Source organism: Cupressus sempervirens, chromosome 1 (genome assembly GCF_028749045.1).
Source record: "Cupressus sempervirens isolate cs-2001-9-10 chromosome 1, ASM2874904v1, whole genome shotgun sequence".
Classification (NCBI taxonomy): Eukaryota; Viridiplantae; Streptophyta; class Pinopsida; order Cupressales; family Cupressaceae; genus Cupressus; species Cupressus sempervirens.
In genome coordinates, this window is record NC_143118.1 from 812,368,609 (window position 1) to 812,386,030 (window position 17,422).

The following is a 17,422-nucleotide window of genomic DNA, read 5'->3' on the forward strand; positions in this document are numbered from 1 at the left end:
TGATGCGAAGCCTATGTTTATTGAGCATTACAGTGTCTACCAAGTTCGCAGTTCAAGTGATGTGAAGCCAGTGTTGACCGAGCTACTTCATGGTAACCAAGTGATTCAGTGTTTCCCAAGTTGCACAATATCTACTAAGTTACCAATGTAGACCAAGTTGAAGACTACTTGAAAGTGATCAGTATGGACTGAGCTTCTACATCTACCAAGAGCATGATGATGCCAAGCAGTTATAGTGGATGCCATGTATGAGAACCTCACCGAGTCAATCTTTAGAACCTGAGTATCTTCATGTGGGCCAACTTTGTAATTTTTGTTTTAAATTGTGTCATGGTCGACTTTGTAATTTTGTAAATTGGATTGATGTGTGTGTGTGTGTGTGTGTGTGTGTGTGAGTGATGTATTGTATCATATCCAATGAATGTGTATGTGAAGTGTATAAGCAAGAATGTGAAAAGTTCAAGATCTGAATGCAGTAGATAAAGAATTGTAAAGGCCATATCAGTAGGAGTAGCAATGAAAAATCTATCATAGAAAGGTGATCAGTACACTAAGGAATCTCTATCAGCAAACTCAGTTGCAAATCAGAGATCTACTGCTTCATCCTAACAGGTGAACCAGTCAAAATCCTCTAACAAGGTAGACATAAAAGTCTTTTCTAAATCTCTTTACCAAGTGCATACTTCATTTTATGTTTGTAAAACCTCTCACAAGGTGGACCTAGTAGTCCTAATTGCTCCTAATAGGGCAGATCATCATAAGTGATCAATGTAAGCCTTAATAGGCCAACTTTATGTTGCAGTACTAAAGATTGTGGGTATCATCCCCACCCCAGTTTTACTTTCTATTTGGAAGGTTTTTGGGTCACCAAATCTTTGTGTTCAAGTGTTGTGGATGCTTTCATATTTTTAGTTTCTCATGCATGTAATTAGATCAGATGTGATGAATTAAATGCTAATTGGTTTATTGGATTAAGAATTGAAATTGGTAGAAGTTTTAGAAGTTACTAATTCACCCCTCCCCTCTCAGTAACTAAGTTTAGTCTTGAATATTTCCAAAATTTAGTATCAGAGAATTGTGGTTCTCAAGAGAAAGTTTAACAACTTGAGCAAAGATCAAGGATATGGAGATATTCAGACTTGACAAAGCTATTGACAATGAAAAGTTGGATCTGGAAATGGCCATTGCCCAACTCAAGAAAGCTAAGGAGCAACTTTCCCAATCCCTGAAAAGAAGAAAAGAACTTGCAAATCAAATGAATGATCATCTTTAAATTGAAGAAAGAATTGAAGACTTTCACCCTTCATGTCGTTCAAATGAAGCAAATGATGCAATCAAAGAACTCCTAGAAATGAATGGTTACCTACAAGAAGAGGTAAGAAAGCTAAAAAGAGAACAAGAAATTCAATTAGTAAGGTTATGTGAAGTCTTGGAACAAAGAAACAAGATAAAAGAAGAGATGGATGGAAGGAATAATGAGATCCAGAACCAATCCTTTCAGCATGCAGACCTTATTGATCAGCTCTCCAATGCAAATGAGGAAATCATAAGCCAAAGACAAATCAATGAAAGATTGAGGAATGATCTAAATTTTGAAAGATAAATCAGTGAAAGAATAAGAAATGAGCTGAGATCTAAAATGAAAATCAGTGAAAGATTGAGAAATGACCTAAACACAGAGAAGCAAATCAATGAAAGAATGATGAAATCTCAAGTAGATATGGATCAACTGAATGAAAAAAACCTTTATAGGCAAAAAGGAAAAGAAGGAATTGGATTCAAAGAAGAAGATGAATACTCCAGACAAAGGAATCAAAGGCCTACTTGCAATCACTGTGGTAAGATAGGTCATACGTCAAACAAATGTTGGAGTAATGGAAAAGAAAAATTCAATGGAAAATGCTACAACTACAATCAACATGGTCATAAGGCTAATGAATGCAAAGAGAAACCAAAATTTGAAGGCAACTATCATAAATGTAAGAAACATGGACATAAGGCATCCAAATGCAAAATAAAGACATTGAATCCTATAGAGCAAATTGTGAAAGTAATATTTGGTTGGAATTACAATACCTGGTGTAGATGTCATTACTATCGAGAATTTGGACACATTGGTATGAATTGTGTTAAACATCATACGAGGAAAAGAGATACCACTATAAGATGTTTTATTTGTACAAAACTTGGTCATATTGCCAAGAATTGTATGAATACTGGTAAAATTGAAGATGAAAAGAAGGCAAAGGCTGATAACATTTGAAAGTAGATGAGATAACAATGGATTCGTAAGTCTACCAAGGATATTGGTCCGAGTAATGATGGTCAAGTCACTCAAGAATTGGGTGACTCTACCATTTCTAATTAAGTTCTTAAGGAAGAACTAGAACTAGGCTATCAAAGAAGACATCTGAATTAGTTCCAGTTGAAAAGAAATAAAGATCCAAATCTGTATGCAAGATACAAAGGGATCATTAAGAAATATTTGTATCGGTTATTATCAAGTTACCTTCTCTATCGAGCAAGATCGAGTCATAGACTCTATCGAGCAAGGTTGGGAGTAACAAAGGCTCTTATGGCTACCAAGTCACAGAGACTTCACTGAGTAATCAATACAGAGTAGTGGATGGTAGTTTGTCAAGCACAATTTCAACTCATCTACCACCATACCGAGCATTAATGGAAAATTTTTAACAAAAGGCATGGAAGCAAATTCATTTTTCACTATGAATTTTTGAGTGATATTGCAAAGAGCTATTTTCTATGTGATCAAGTGACTTGAGCAAATTTCCTACAAATGTTTTCAAAGTTCCCTCAAGCTACCAAGTGAAAATGGCATCCAACAATAGCAGTAAGGTGAAGAAAGGTTCCTGACATGTTGGTTTGATGTGTCGAATGGAAGGCGCTGAACTTCAAGCTTGTGCCCGTGGATGCTGAAACCCTAGACCCAAGTGGAGCTCAATCACAAATCCCTCCCAAGGTACTTTTTTTTAATGACATTCGAACTCATTTTAAATGTCCAATTCAAGAAATTGGTATTCTTGAGATGGATGATGCCCTAGCTCAGTTGTGTGTTGATGGAACCTTGAAACCTGAGCATCGACATTTGGAAGCAAAAGGATTAACTCATATTCCCCATATGCCCAAGAGATTCAAATAAAATGGATTAGGTATATCCTTAGCTGGGTGCACAATGGATAACTATGGTTAGAGTAGCCAATATTGATAACCAAGAAAATGATTCATCGAATCACTAGCCTTCACATGCTCGCCAAAGCCAAAACAACCAAAACCCTAGGTCGAGTAGAATTGGAGAAGAAAACCCTAGCCGAGTGGGATGGTAGAGGCATGAAAATAAGCAGTTTCACATATGCAGAGTTGAAGTTTGGTATTCATGTTATAGCTCATAAGATATAGTTCAAGCCATCTTAATAGTATATCATGTGAAGTTGCGGACTTAGTGTATAAAGTGGTCAAGAATAATTTATCTTATGACATTGCTGAGTTATTACTAAGACAATTCAATAAGAATATGGAAAGTACTAGAACCTCCAAGAATAATCCATGCAAATTTGGTTCTCTATTAACATTTTTATTCTTCTATGTCCAAAATTTATTTCCTTGCAAAGGCACTGTAGTTTGGAGAAAAGATGTGCCTGTTCTATACCAAATAAATGAATATATTGTAGAAATGGGAGAGAATTATGGCAACATCATGGACAACTACTTTGATGTGTTCAAAGTTGAAATGAACAATAGGTTTAGGATACCTAAGAAGTTAGTTGAGGACTACAAGGATGATGTGTGCTTTATGGTTGATTGTGACAAGGTATACATCTAGGTAGTCAAGCCTAGAGTTGTGTGGGTCAAGCCTCTTGGTTATGAGGTAAACATTGATGAGACCAAGGATATCATTGAAGACCTTTTAAATGAACATGTGGATCCCAAGGCCCCTTATTTTGGTACTTATGATGAGGCTAAAGCAAGGGTAGAGCTGGAAATAAAGCTCCCTCAGGTAGTAAACAAAGGGAAGAGGAGGATAGACAAACTGAAATGGAGTGCACCTCTCATGTTAACCAAGGGTAAAAGTGAAGATGAAGAACAAGCAAAGGATGAAGAAGAATAAGAAGAAGAAGAAGAAACTTTGAAGAAAAAGGGCAAGGTGATCATCACCAAGCCTAAAAAGGCATCCACTACGATCTTCACAAGAAGGTCTCAGAAGAAAGGAAGTGACATTGTTCTTAGCAGACCTCCACCCACCTTTCAAGAAAAGTTGAAGCAAATAGAAGAAGGAGTTGGAATATCAAATTTCAAATCTTTGAAATATGAGACAAGGATAGAGGCAAAGCAAAAACAAGTTGAAGAATTAGTGCTAAGAAAAATGGGTAAATGGAAGTACTCACCAGACCAGATTGCCTCTCAAATCTCTAATGAATTGCTGGAGAAAATAAAGCCAAGATGGGATTTTGCCATGCAAATAGTAAAATAAATTTATGCATAAACCTTCAGGTAGTTACTATTGAGCATATCAGATACTGAGGTAAAAGAGTCTTAAAAGAAAAATGAAGATAAAATGACTCTAAGGTTTAATATTTGTTTAGTTTTGATTAAGAGTATAGAGCATGTAGTTAAGAATGCTACCAAAATTTGGAAGAACATTTATCATCTTCATAAACCAAGTGAATATCCAATTGAAGTAAAGGATGTTGATGAAGAAGAGGATAAGGAAAAAGACGAGGAAGAAAATGTTGAAGAAGTGACTCATTTTGATAATGAGGAAGATGAAGAGGATCAAGGTGAAGAAGCTAGTGAGGAAGATAAGCAAGATGACGAGGAGACTAACCCAGTAAAGATAGCTGCTATAGTCATTGCCTCACTTCCTCACTCCCCGAGCAAACCTTTGACAACATCAAGTATGGAGACAACTTCAGTAAGTCTGGTTGTGACTATTGCAGATACATCAAATGTCCAATCACTCTTTGCCCCAACACAACTCAGCATATCATTGACACAAATGACTTCCACTTCATCAACCGAGCTACAGATTCCTTCTTCATTTGTCAAGTTAAATTCTTTAGTCATCACCTCTCCAATTTTGACTTCTTCAGTTTTGAGTGCATCCATGGTAAGCTCTCCAGTTTTGTCCACTTCAATTTTGGATTCTACAATTTTGACGTCACCAATTTTGGATTCTTCTAGCATCTCTATAAGTATTCCACCAATCAATGTTATATCAATTTTTACTGCAAGCTCGAGTATGTCCATTATTTTTTCCATTCTGCGCACTAAAGCAATAAGTGCAAGGATAGTTGAGCCTAAGGTTCAAATGAGTAAAAAAAAATTGAAAGGTAAGGAGATAGAAGAAGATTTAGATTTAGATGAGGAAATGGAAATTCCCAAATAGGATACCTACAATCTTTCTATAGACCAAATGCACATATTTGGAAAACTCCTCCTGAAAAAGGCCAAGTAGCAAAGATTGAGAGAAGAGAGAGATAAAGAATACAAGATAATAGATGATGCCAAGAGCATTTTGACTGAGGCTATTGGAATTGAGGTTGATTCTTCTCAATCTATTTTTTTTCAGCTTGGAGAGGCAATCCAAAAGTTCATAGATGACACTGAAGGACAAGAGAAATTGGTTGAAAAGGCTAAAAAGAAATTCAATAATAAAGTTTTGGAGCAAATTTCTTAGCAAATAGCTATTCATCAAGTTGAGCTTTCAAAAATTTTGGTCAATCTTGAGGTGTCTTGTTCAAATATGTCATCACTTTTTGCCAAGCTATGTGATGTCACTGAGTATACCAAGGAAATTAAGGACAAATTGTCCAAAATTGATACTGATCTTAAGGCAAGTGCTCAGCAATTGCAACTTGACCCCAATTCAAGCTCTGCATATTTTAAGAAGATAAGATTTTTGACAGATATTCAAGCCGAGTTGTTAAGAGAAGAAGCAAGAATCTGTTAAATATTGGTTTATATACAAAACATGATCCTTCTAGTCATGGATTCTATACAGAAACACATTATATATTCAAAGACCCTGATCCAGGATAAAAACTTCTTTTTTGTTGGCCTCATGATTGAATTATTGGCAGAAGTGCAAATTTATATTCATACATGAAAGGTATTGCAAGAAAACTAGGATAAAACTTTGGCAATTACTCTCAAGGTACACTCTAAATTCTTATCTCATTTTGGTGTCTCCTTGTAAATATGTTGAATAAATCTTTGGCATTACTATCAAAATGGGGGAGATGAGATATGGGAGAAGAGTTGCAGGGGGAGTTATGTATATAAGAGAAAAGTTATATGTACATAGTAGATCACATAGTATGGGGGAGATACATGCTATGGTGAAGATATACTCTGTATATACCTTACAAAGATCAATTTTGAAAAATCTCAAAAATAAGACCAAGCTAGTATCACATGGTGATGAATACAAGGTATTCAATTTTGGGCTAATAAGTGTTTTTGTCACTAATGCCAAAGGGGGAGATTGTTGACATATCAATCAAGTTTGTTATTAGTGACACACACTTATTCAGATTCTATACAGCTACCGAGTTCATTGAATAGTTTATAATGTTTGCCATGTAATTCAGTAGCCACCAAGCTTCTATAGTTGCTACCGAGCCTTTTGGACTAATTCCAGTGGTTAAATGAGCAAATTATGTTAGTGTGAAGTTCAACAGTTCAAACTGAACATTTTAGTGTATACCAAGTTTATTAGTGGTTATCGAGTTTGCAGTTCATGTGATGCGAAACCTATGTTTATCAAGCATTACAATATCTATCGAGTTCACAGTTCACGTGATGCGAAGCCAGTGTTGACTGAGCTACTTCTAGGTAACCAAGTGATTTAGTGTTTTCCAAGTTACACAATATCTACTGAGTCACCAATGCAGACCAAGTTCAAGACTACTTGAAAGTGATTAGTATGGACTAAGCTTCTACATCTACCAAGAGCATGATGATGCCAAGCAGTGACAGTGGATGTCATGTATTAGAACCTCACTAAGTCAGTCTTTAGAACCTGAGTATCTTCATGTGGACCAACTTTGTAATTTTTGTGTTAACTTGTGTCATGGTTGACTTTGTAATTTTGCAAATTAGATTGATATGTGTGTGTGTGTGTGTGTGTGTGTGTGTGTGATGTATTGTATCATATCCAATGAATGTGTATGTGAAGTGTATAAGCAAGAATGTGAAAAGTTCAAGATCTGAATGCAGCAGATAAAGAATTGTAAAGGCCATATCAGTACAAGGAGTAGCAATGAAAAATCTATCACAGAAAGGTGATCAGTACACTAAGGAATCTCTATCAGCAAACTCAATTGCAAATCATAGATCTACTGCTTCATCCTAACAGTGAACCAGTCAAAATCCTCTAACAAGGTATACATAAAAGTCTTTTCTAAATCTCTTTACCAAGTGCATACTTCATTTTATGTTTGTAAAACCTCTCACAAGGTGAACCTAGCAGTCCTAATTGCTCCTAACAGGGCAGATCATCAGAAGTGATCAATGATGACATGAAGAAATAGAAGTCTTATTGGCCCTTTTTGTGAACATTTGTCTATAACATACTAAACTTTATCATCTTTTAGTATAAATGTTTTAAAATTTTGATGTATAAAGTATGGACATAGGGTATAAAAATGATAATAGGAATTATATCTAAAAAGGGGTTCATTTTGTGGTAAAAATCTTTCTTCAAGAATGTTTGATATGGGTAGATCTTCCTGCAGCTGAAGAGATTGCAAAAATTGTTAGTTGAATAATTAATGCCTTTTCTTTATAAACTAATAAATGTTTGTGGGAAGTCTTGTGTGTATTAAATGTTGATCGTAGGAATACAAGTTGAGCGGGAGTTAATAAAAAATAAATTACGAAGGAATAACGCTAAGGCATTGATGGTATTAAAGAGAAGTGTTATGACATTGTTGCAGCTAGAAGACTTGGCGGCAAAGTTAGAGGGGACCCGTTTTAATGAATAACAAAGCGGGACTTGATAAAGTGGCTGAGCAAGGAAGCAAGCATCAAAGCAATCAGTTAAACACGCAACACATGATACCTGGATTCGTGGAAGCTGTTTATAGTCAGATAAAAGAGCAGATCTAGCATTTGCTATGATCTATATTTGTGGAGAATTTAAGGGATTATTAATGTCTTCACAATTGCATGCTTGCAGTCTTAAGTTGTAATTGACTTTGCTTCATGAGGAAGTCGAAGTTATAGGAGTTTTTTGTTTTTCCTTCCTTTTAAATAAGACCTTGTTTGTATCTATGAGGTTAAGTGGTGAGTAGACAGACAGAGTCGATAGACATCTTGTTATTTTTCCCAAGTTATTGTAATATTGCATATTTGAATGAATACATGACTTTGCTAAGTTTCTACACTTTTATCTGAGCTTATATTTCCTTCATTCTTCCGTGGGGGCCCACATGGAAGGTGGAGTTTACTTTAGTAAGTAGGAGTTAGACTCAATTTTCTAAGTTAAGATTAGAACTGTTGTTCTTGCAACCACTGGAAATAGAACCAGTCATTGTTCCTGCAGCAGAAGGTGCATAGATGTATGGTTAAATAATTAGAATTTCCTTCCAAGTATTTGATATTTGTCTTTCCTTTAGATAAACTATATTTCCTTAATGGTTATTGCATTCAAGGTAGTAGTGACTTTTAGCAAAAACTAGAGCATATACTTTGCAGACATCATCTCAAGTTCACGCTCCTAGATTAACATTTAATGAAAATCAACATAGTACTTTGGTAGTAAGGGATGTCCAATCCTGTAACTAAAAAGGTGTTATATTGATTAGACATATTTTTGGCACCGTTGCCAGAGATGTGTTAGTCTAGTATTCACTATTAAGTCATTTAGTTTCATTTTTAGCATTCTTGCATGCATAGAAGAAGAGACCACCTTGGAAGATTTCTTCCCAACTTCAATAAGGAAGATCCTTTTTATCCCAACAAATGGTAGCAACTCAGCCTACCTTTCCCTTTCCAATTCCTCCTCAGCAGGGTAATCAAAATCTGAAAAATATACCTTCAGTTGCCCTGCCTAAATTCTATGGCCTTATTACTGAAGATCCAGAAACTTTTCTCTTTGAGTTTGACATCTTTTGTTGAAGTTTTGAATACACAACTGATGCCCATAAGCTGAAATTATTTCCATCAACTCTCAAAGAAGCCGCTTTGAGATGGTTCATGAGTTTAGGTGCCAATGTTGTGACAGATTGGCCAACTATGAGTAACCTGTTCCTTAATAAATATAAGGAATATTGCAGAGGCCATGATTTGAAAGGAGATTACATTTTTAAAATGTCACAAAAGGAGGATGAGACTTTGGAGGACTATGTTGCCCAGTTGATGTTTAACCTACAACGCAACACACAACATTAGCTGAACGAGGAGTCCCAAAAGCATATCTTTTTGAAAGGAGTGCATGATAGGAGTATGGAAGCTTTAGACTTAATGGCTGGAGGCGACATTACATAGAAGACATGGGCTGAAATCTAGAATATTTGTTTGAACTATTCCAGAGCAACAATAAAAAAAGGACGAGGTTTGAGGGACTTACTCCAAAAACTCTTGGGGGGGGGGGAATATCTAAGACATAATTGTCAAACCTCTTGTCGGATTTCAAGCAAGACATCATTAATGATGTTGCTACACAATTGGATACCATGCAAGCATGAAGGAAGAAGGAGGATGATGATAGTATGTTGGCAGAATGTTACCCCCATTGTAGAGAAAAGAAACACAACTACCGATGTAAGCCTATTGCTAGCTTGGAATCACAACATGTGCCTATTGAGTTCAAGGAAATTGATGAAGACGGGGAAGTCCTCTATGTTGCTCAACGAAGGCTGTGGGCTCTAAGATTAGGTATTCCTCAAGACCCACTCCATAATTATAGTGGTAATAGTCAATGGAAATAACAACATGGTAATTATAATAATTGGCAGCAACCTAACCAAGGTTGGCAGCAACCTAACCAAGGGTGGTAGCAGCCTAACCAAGGGTGGCACCAACCTCAGCAGGGTTGGCAGCAAACCCAGAATTGGCAATAGCACCAGCATCAACTAGCCTTGACTCAACCTCCTCAACAACAAACCTTAATGCCTCCTACAGCCAATACAACCCCGCCAAAATAGCCACAGTTACCTTCACAGCCTGCACCTAATCCTAATAGTGCAAAACCTTCAGCCCAGCAACAAAGTTATTCCATCACCCTGAATGATATCCATCTATGATCTGGAACAATGCTTGCCTCACCTCAGTAGCCCATTATAATAGAAATAGATGATACAAATGCTGAGTCGGTTCAAGAACCTACCACCACTATTTCTCCTGCAGCCAAGACACCACCATTTCCTAGTAGGTTAATAGAGTAAATCCTGCCAAGTGAAAATCAAGCTGCACTAGATTTGCTTGAGCAACTCAAGCAAATGACAATAAAAATTCCCTTGCTTGATGCAATAAAGGAAGTACCTATATATTCAAAAGCCATCAGAGAAACATGTGTTAAAAAGCCAAGAAGGAAAAAGAAAGACCCAAAGACTATCCATGTCCTTGGGCAGCTTTCTGATCTTATGCTTGATAACTGCAAAATGCCTAAGTATTGAGACCCTGGGAGCCCAGTAGTGATCCTCACCATTTAAGGAGTGCAAGTGTAGAATGTCTTAATAGACCTAGGAGCATCCATCAATGTAATGAACAAGGAAGTAGTGTCCAAATTAAGCATCATTGGTCTCAGGTAAACACCAACAATCTTGCAACTAGTAGATAGTTCTACCATCATTCTTGATGGTATACTAGAAGATGTCACTGTCACATTACATTCATGAGAGTATCCAGTTGATTTTGTAGTACTCTCTCCAAAAATAAGTACTAGGGGATACCCTATCATTTTAGGACGACCATGGTTAGCAACAGTAGATGCTTATATTGCATGCCGATAAGGGAAAATGACTATTTCAGATGGAACAAACACTAAAAATTTAACCTTGTATTCTTCTACTCAGCCTTTGTTGTTGGATGATCAAGTTGTCTGGCTAAATATGGATGACTTTGATATGGAAATAGATTCTATTCAACAATTGATGATGATCTCACAAGACTCATTTGTAAACATTAAAGAAGAAGATGATGTCATTTATTCTATCATACTGAATGAGTATGATACACAACCTGAGACATCTTCTAAACAAAAGTGTCTTAGAAAGTATTCTGCCTTTATCTGCTGAACTTCATTATTCCGAGTCTGCACAGCTTATGCATTCACTCCCGCCACATGAGATAGATTCACAACTAATTGTGCAAATTTCAATGGTTGAAAAGGTAGTCAAAACAATAATCGTTCCAGGAAGAGAATTAAATATAAGCAAGTCCTTATCTCAGGCACAACATCATAATACCCTGCAGCTATTACAAAAGCACCGGGATGCTTTTGCTTGGGAGTATATAGATATGAAAGGTTTGGATCCTACACTCTGTACCCATAGGATTTATATCAGCCTGGATTGCAAACCTATGAGACAACCTCAGCATAGGATAAACCCAGGATTAAGGGATATTGTCAAAAATGAATTGATAAGTAGGAGATGATTTCCACAGCTAGTCAAATTGTGATGTGAATATCAGGATTTAACTGTGTGATTTTTGAGTCAAACTCGATGACCCATGTTTCATGAGTAGTGATTCAACATGAATCCATCTCTCATGAGAATAAATGGAACACTTAGCACTCATTGGATCTAGGTGATGCTCACAGAGGTGAAGCACCGGGACTTCCCGGGAGGTCACCCATCCCAGTACTACTCCAGCCTGAGCGCGCTTAACTACGGAGTTTCCTCCACAGTTAAACCCAAAGCTTGCAACCCCATTTGCAAAACCTTCACCAAGTGTTGTGCCTTATGAACCATTCATTAGAAAGCCCCTTAAGCTCATCAATTGATAAGTAGGAGATGATTTCCACAGCTAGTCAAATTGTGATGTGAATATCAGGATTTAACTGTGTGATTTTTGAGTCAAACTCGATGACCCATGTTTCATGAGTAGTGATTCAACATGAATCCATCTCTCATGAGAATAAATGGAACACTTAGCACTCATTGGATCTAGGTGATGCTCACAGAGGTCAAGCACCGGGACTTCCCGGGAGGTCACCCATCCCAGTACTACTCCAGCCTGAGCGCGCTTAACTACGGAGTTTCCTCCACAGTTAAACCCAAAGCTTGCAACCCCATTTGCAAAACCTTCACCAAGTGTTGTGCCTTATGAACCATTCATTAGAAAGCCCCTTAAGCTCAAAATGAATTGCAAAAGCTACTCAATGCTGGCTTCATATATCCTATTTCAGATGGCCAATGGGTGTCACCATTGGTTATTGTTCCCAAAAAGGGGGGAAAATGGTGAGTCTGCATAGATTATAGAGAACTTAACTTGGCTACCAAGAAGGATCATTTCCATTGCCTTTTGTCGATCAAGTTCTTGACAATCTTGCAAGAAAAAAATACTTTTCATTCTTGGATGGGTTTAGTGGCTACAATCAAATCCAGATAGCACCAGAGGATTAGGACAAGACCACATTCACGTGTCCATGGGGAACATTTTCTTATGCTGTCCTACCATTTGGTTTGTGCAATACACCTGTAACTTTCCAAAGAGTTGTTATTAGCATTTTTTCTGACATATATGTAGATTGTTTGGAAGTGTATATGGATGACTTCATCACGTATGGACAAACATTTGAAGAAGCCAAGGACAACTTGGACAAGGTTTTACAAAGATGCAAAGACTACAATTTGTCTTTAAATAGTGAAAAGTGCTTTATGATGATGCAAGAAGGAGTGGTGTTGGGACACTTTATTTCCCCTAAAGGAATTGAAGTAGATTCAACAAAAATAGAAGTCATACACACATTGGCTGTACTAGCTAAATTGAAAGAAGTCAAAAGTTTTCTAGGACATGTGGTTATCGACATTTTATCAAAGATTTTAGTCAAATTGCAACACCTTTATATAAATTGCTTTGAAAAGATGCAGAGTTTGTATGAGATTCAGAGTGTACAAAAGCTTTCCTGCAGCTTAAGGAAGTCCTCTCAACAACACCAGTGCTACGAGGACCAAATTGGGAGTTACATTTTCACATACACATAGATGCTTTAGATCATGCCATTGGAGCAGTACTTGGCCAAAAGATAGATTCAGTAGAACATGCAATTTACTATATTAGCAAAAATCTTCAAGGAGCCGAGTATAACTACACTATGACAGAGAAAGAACTGCTTGCTGTAATTTATGCTTTGAATAAATTTAGACATTACATTACAAGATACCAAATATTTGTACATATAGATCACTCTACTATCAAATATCTGATGAACAAGCCAACAATCTCTGGACGATTGGCTCAATGGTTGTTACTAATGCAAGAATTTGACATCACCATTATTGACAAGCCAGGTAAAGCAAATGTTGTAGCTAATTTCTTGTCTCGTCTTCAAACACCTAATGATCCTGCAACCATAGAAGATAGTTTTCCCAATGAACATCTCTTCCTTTTGTCAGCACAAAACCCTTGGTATGCTAACATTGCCAACTATCTAACTACTGGCAAAACTCCCTCACATTTCTCTGCAAAAGAAAAATGATTGCTGGCAGAAAAGAGTTTTAATTTCTCATGGATCTCAGGATTCATGTTTTATACTAGACCGGACCTGGTAACATGAAGATGTCTCAGAGAGGATGAAACCTATGATGTTCTTCGTGCTTGTCATGATGAGCTTTGTGGTGGCCACTTTGCTAACAAATGGACTACATTAAAGATTCTGAATACAAGTTATTATTGGTCTACACTTTACAAGGATGCGGCTCAGTATACAAAAAAATGTGATAAATGTCAAAGAATGGGTCGACCGACAAAAATGGGTGAAATGCCCCTACAACCACAGATAGTAGTAGAACCATTTGATAAATGGGGAATTGATTTTGTTGGCCCTATTGAACCACCATTAGAAGGGAAAAGTTACATACTGGTTTGCACTGATTATGTTACTAAGTGGGCCGAAGCAAAACCCATGAAGCATCCTCGTGACAATAATATTGCAAAGTTTCTGTACGAATGTATCTTTACCAGATTTGGTGTTCCAAGAGAATTACAATTAGATCAAGGGCCTCAGTTCACATCTAATCTAATAGCAGCACTCAGGGAGGAGTATAAAATTCAGCATGAAAAATCATCTTTGTATCATCCACAAGCCAATGGACAAGTAGAAGTGACAAATAGAGAGTTGGAACATTTTCTCACAAAAATAGTGTCTTTGCATCGGAAATATTAGGCAGCTAGACTTCCTGAAACCTTATGGGTGTATAGAACAACATGGAAATCCACTATTGGGTTTATGTTTTTTCAACTCCTATATGGGAAGACAGTTGTTATGCCTATTGAATTTGAACATAAAACTCTGCAGACAGCTTTGGAACTTGATATTACCCTTCCTGCAGCACAATAGGATCGCATTTTGCATCTCAATGAGTTGGATGAATGGTGAAAATCAGCTCTTCATAACACAGAATTAATTTAGAGTCAAAGAAAGAAATGGCATGACAAATTCATTAAAGACAAAGAATTCTTTGTTGGCGATTGGGCGCTCCTGTATGATTCACGATATCAGCATCACCAAGGCAAATTTCAGACTCAATGGCTTGGTCCCTATGAAATCATTATAATTTTTAACAATGGAGCAATTCAACTGTCAATAATTGATCCGATCAAATTCAAACTCCTAGTTAATGGGCATCGCCTGAAGTTATATCATAAACCAACAACCCGAGAAAAATTTCTTCAACAGTTCACCACAACAAAAACATCTCTTCCTTCAGCCACTCCGTCTGAGTCTCCCACTCAGACACCTACAACCCCTTGAATTTATTTTCAAGGCCTTCATAATAAAAATTTTGCACTCATGCGAAAATTCATTTCTTTTCCACCTCATTCCATCCCACCTTCTTGTCTTTCCATCATCATGCCATCTCACTTTCTTTCTCTCGTACGACACTACTCAGACCATCCTTCCTATCGCACCTCAAGTCATTCACACTCGACCCCTTTGCATTTATTTAATTTATTATTTATTTAGAAAAGCATGTTATTTCGATTTTTAGAATTTGAAATCTTTACGGTCTGGTGGGACCTAGTCTCTGCTAGGTTGGGGGTGGGAAAATTGAAATCATGAGTACAAATCAAGGAAATCTTAAATTGGCATGTAGGATGTATGGGGAAGAGTCATTTCAGTAATGAGCTGGTGCTCCTTTGTACTTTCAAAATGTGTGAAATAATGTAAAGAAAGCTAACCATTAAATCATGATTTCACATAACCCCTTATTAATATGGCGTATGTTTTTTAGCATGATCTTTATCCTCATTATGGTTTGGTGATTAAAATGCCATCATGAAGTACTGAAGGATGTGAGGTTTGAAAAGTATTGAATTATTTTAATTTCCCTTTGTTGAAACCCCTGTAGCTATCACCGCCATACTCCAAAAATCACTTGCAGTGAATTTTCCTATAATAGCATTTTTTTTTAAAAAAAGGGTGGAGAACCTCAGTGGCATGAACCAGCAGACCACAAAGTTTTACTGGCAAACCTAGCAACATGTAGTTTGTTTCAACAATGAGATTGGCTAGCTTACTATCTCAGTTTGAAGCAGTTTGATAAGGAAATTGTGCTCCAATTTCATAATACATTGAGGGACAGATATGCAACTGTTAAGGGCATTCAGATAGAATTCACCGAAGAAGTGGTGGTAGAAGTTTTTGGTTTGCCAATAAATGGAGAACGTTGGACAGAGGACATGGATGCACAACAAGCAAAAGAGCAATTCTCAGTACCTGGAGATCCTCGGCTGGAGGAAAACAAAAAGCAAGGTACATTATGATTATCTCTCCCTCTTCAATTCATCCAACCTACTAAATTTATCATAAGATATTTTACTTGTGAAGGAAGGTGTTCCTATTTGCATGCTGCTCATTTCAAAATTTTGAGCAGTTTGCAGCATGGTGATTGTCTTGTAAATCTCTCGAGTTTCCTTTATAATATTATCAAAAGGCAAGCTACATATGTACAACAAGGCAAAACCCAGTCAGTATCCCACCATTGCTTGATTAGGGCTATAATTGAAAGGGAGTTGACTAGGCAGCACTTGGGAACATGGAAGGATTTTGTAAAACTAAGGACAGAGGGACCTAAAAGGGGTGGACCTAAAGGGCAAGGAATGGGGACAAGAGAGAAAACTACTGTAGGAGTCAAGAAAGTGGTATATAGAACGACTCAAGAAGCTTCGGCTTCTACCTCTGTACCTAAAATTGCAAAAAGGAAAATTTTGATCATAGAAGCCTCAACTTCTAGGAAGAGAAAATCACACACAATTGCCACAGAGGAAAGTTTAGAAGAAGTATCTCCAGTATCACAAGAACCTGCACTCAACTCAAATAAAGGGAAATCTATCGATAAGGACAAGAAACCAATTTCTACTCCACGATGAGTCACCAGAATGTCTGGGGTAAATTTGAGAACTAAACCTCCTACGCCACCTACTGAGCCTCATATACCACCTATTGATGTTGAAACTCCAATACCTACACCTGCATAGCCACCAGAGCACACAACACCTACTCCTGAACATGAAAATGATCTTGAGGAAATTCTTGCAAAGCCAAATAGCCCTATTAATGTTGATAGTGACACAGAGTCCTTAGAGGAAATAGTGTCTAGGTTTGAATAGCCAGCAGAGGAAACTGATAATCTACCACCAGAGGAATATCCATCTATTGCACACGAAATGGTTCAGGAAATTGTTGAAACATTCCAAGTTAAAATGACTATTGCATCCTATCCTGCAGCCATTGCCCCTTCAGAAAAAGTTGGTAACACTGTTGCCTATCAAAATAATAGCTTTGTTAAACGTCAGCATTCTCAGGATGACAACACTATTGACCACCATCATCCTGAGCACCGCCTTGAAGATTATAGACCTGTTGTCCGTCGTCATACACCACTGGACATTTCTACTCCATTAACAACCACTTTAGTTTGTACCAATAGTTTTAATGGGAAAAAGCAAACTGGGACCTAGAAAGGAAGCAATTGCTCAGAATTATAAGGGAACAAGCATAGCAAATTGAAGAGAAGGATAGTGAAATTATGGTTCTGCAACAATGTGTCACAAAGATTACAAAACTCATTCCAGAGCTTGTAAATTGCAGGTCATCATCTCCATTTTACACACTGTTCCTAAAGGAGCAAATGATTAATTTTCAATTGTCTCAAATTACTCGGGGGTTGAACCCTTCCTTGCACACTCCCCAGGAATTATATGCAACATTCAAATCAGTTTTGATGACTGC

General features: G+C 37.1%; 1 pseudogene; it reads left to right on the forward strand.

The window, feature by feature from the left end:
* The window catches only part of LOC149580355 (putative wall-associated receptor kinase-like 16), a 124,574-nt pseudogene that overhangs the window by 36,493 nt on the left and 70,659 nt on the right, over window positions 1–17,422 (forward strand).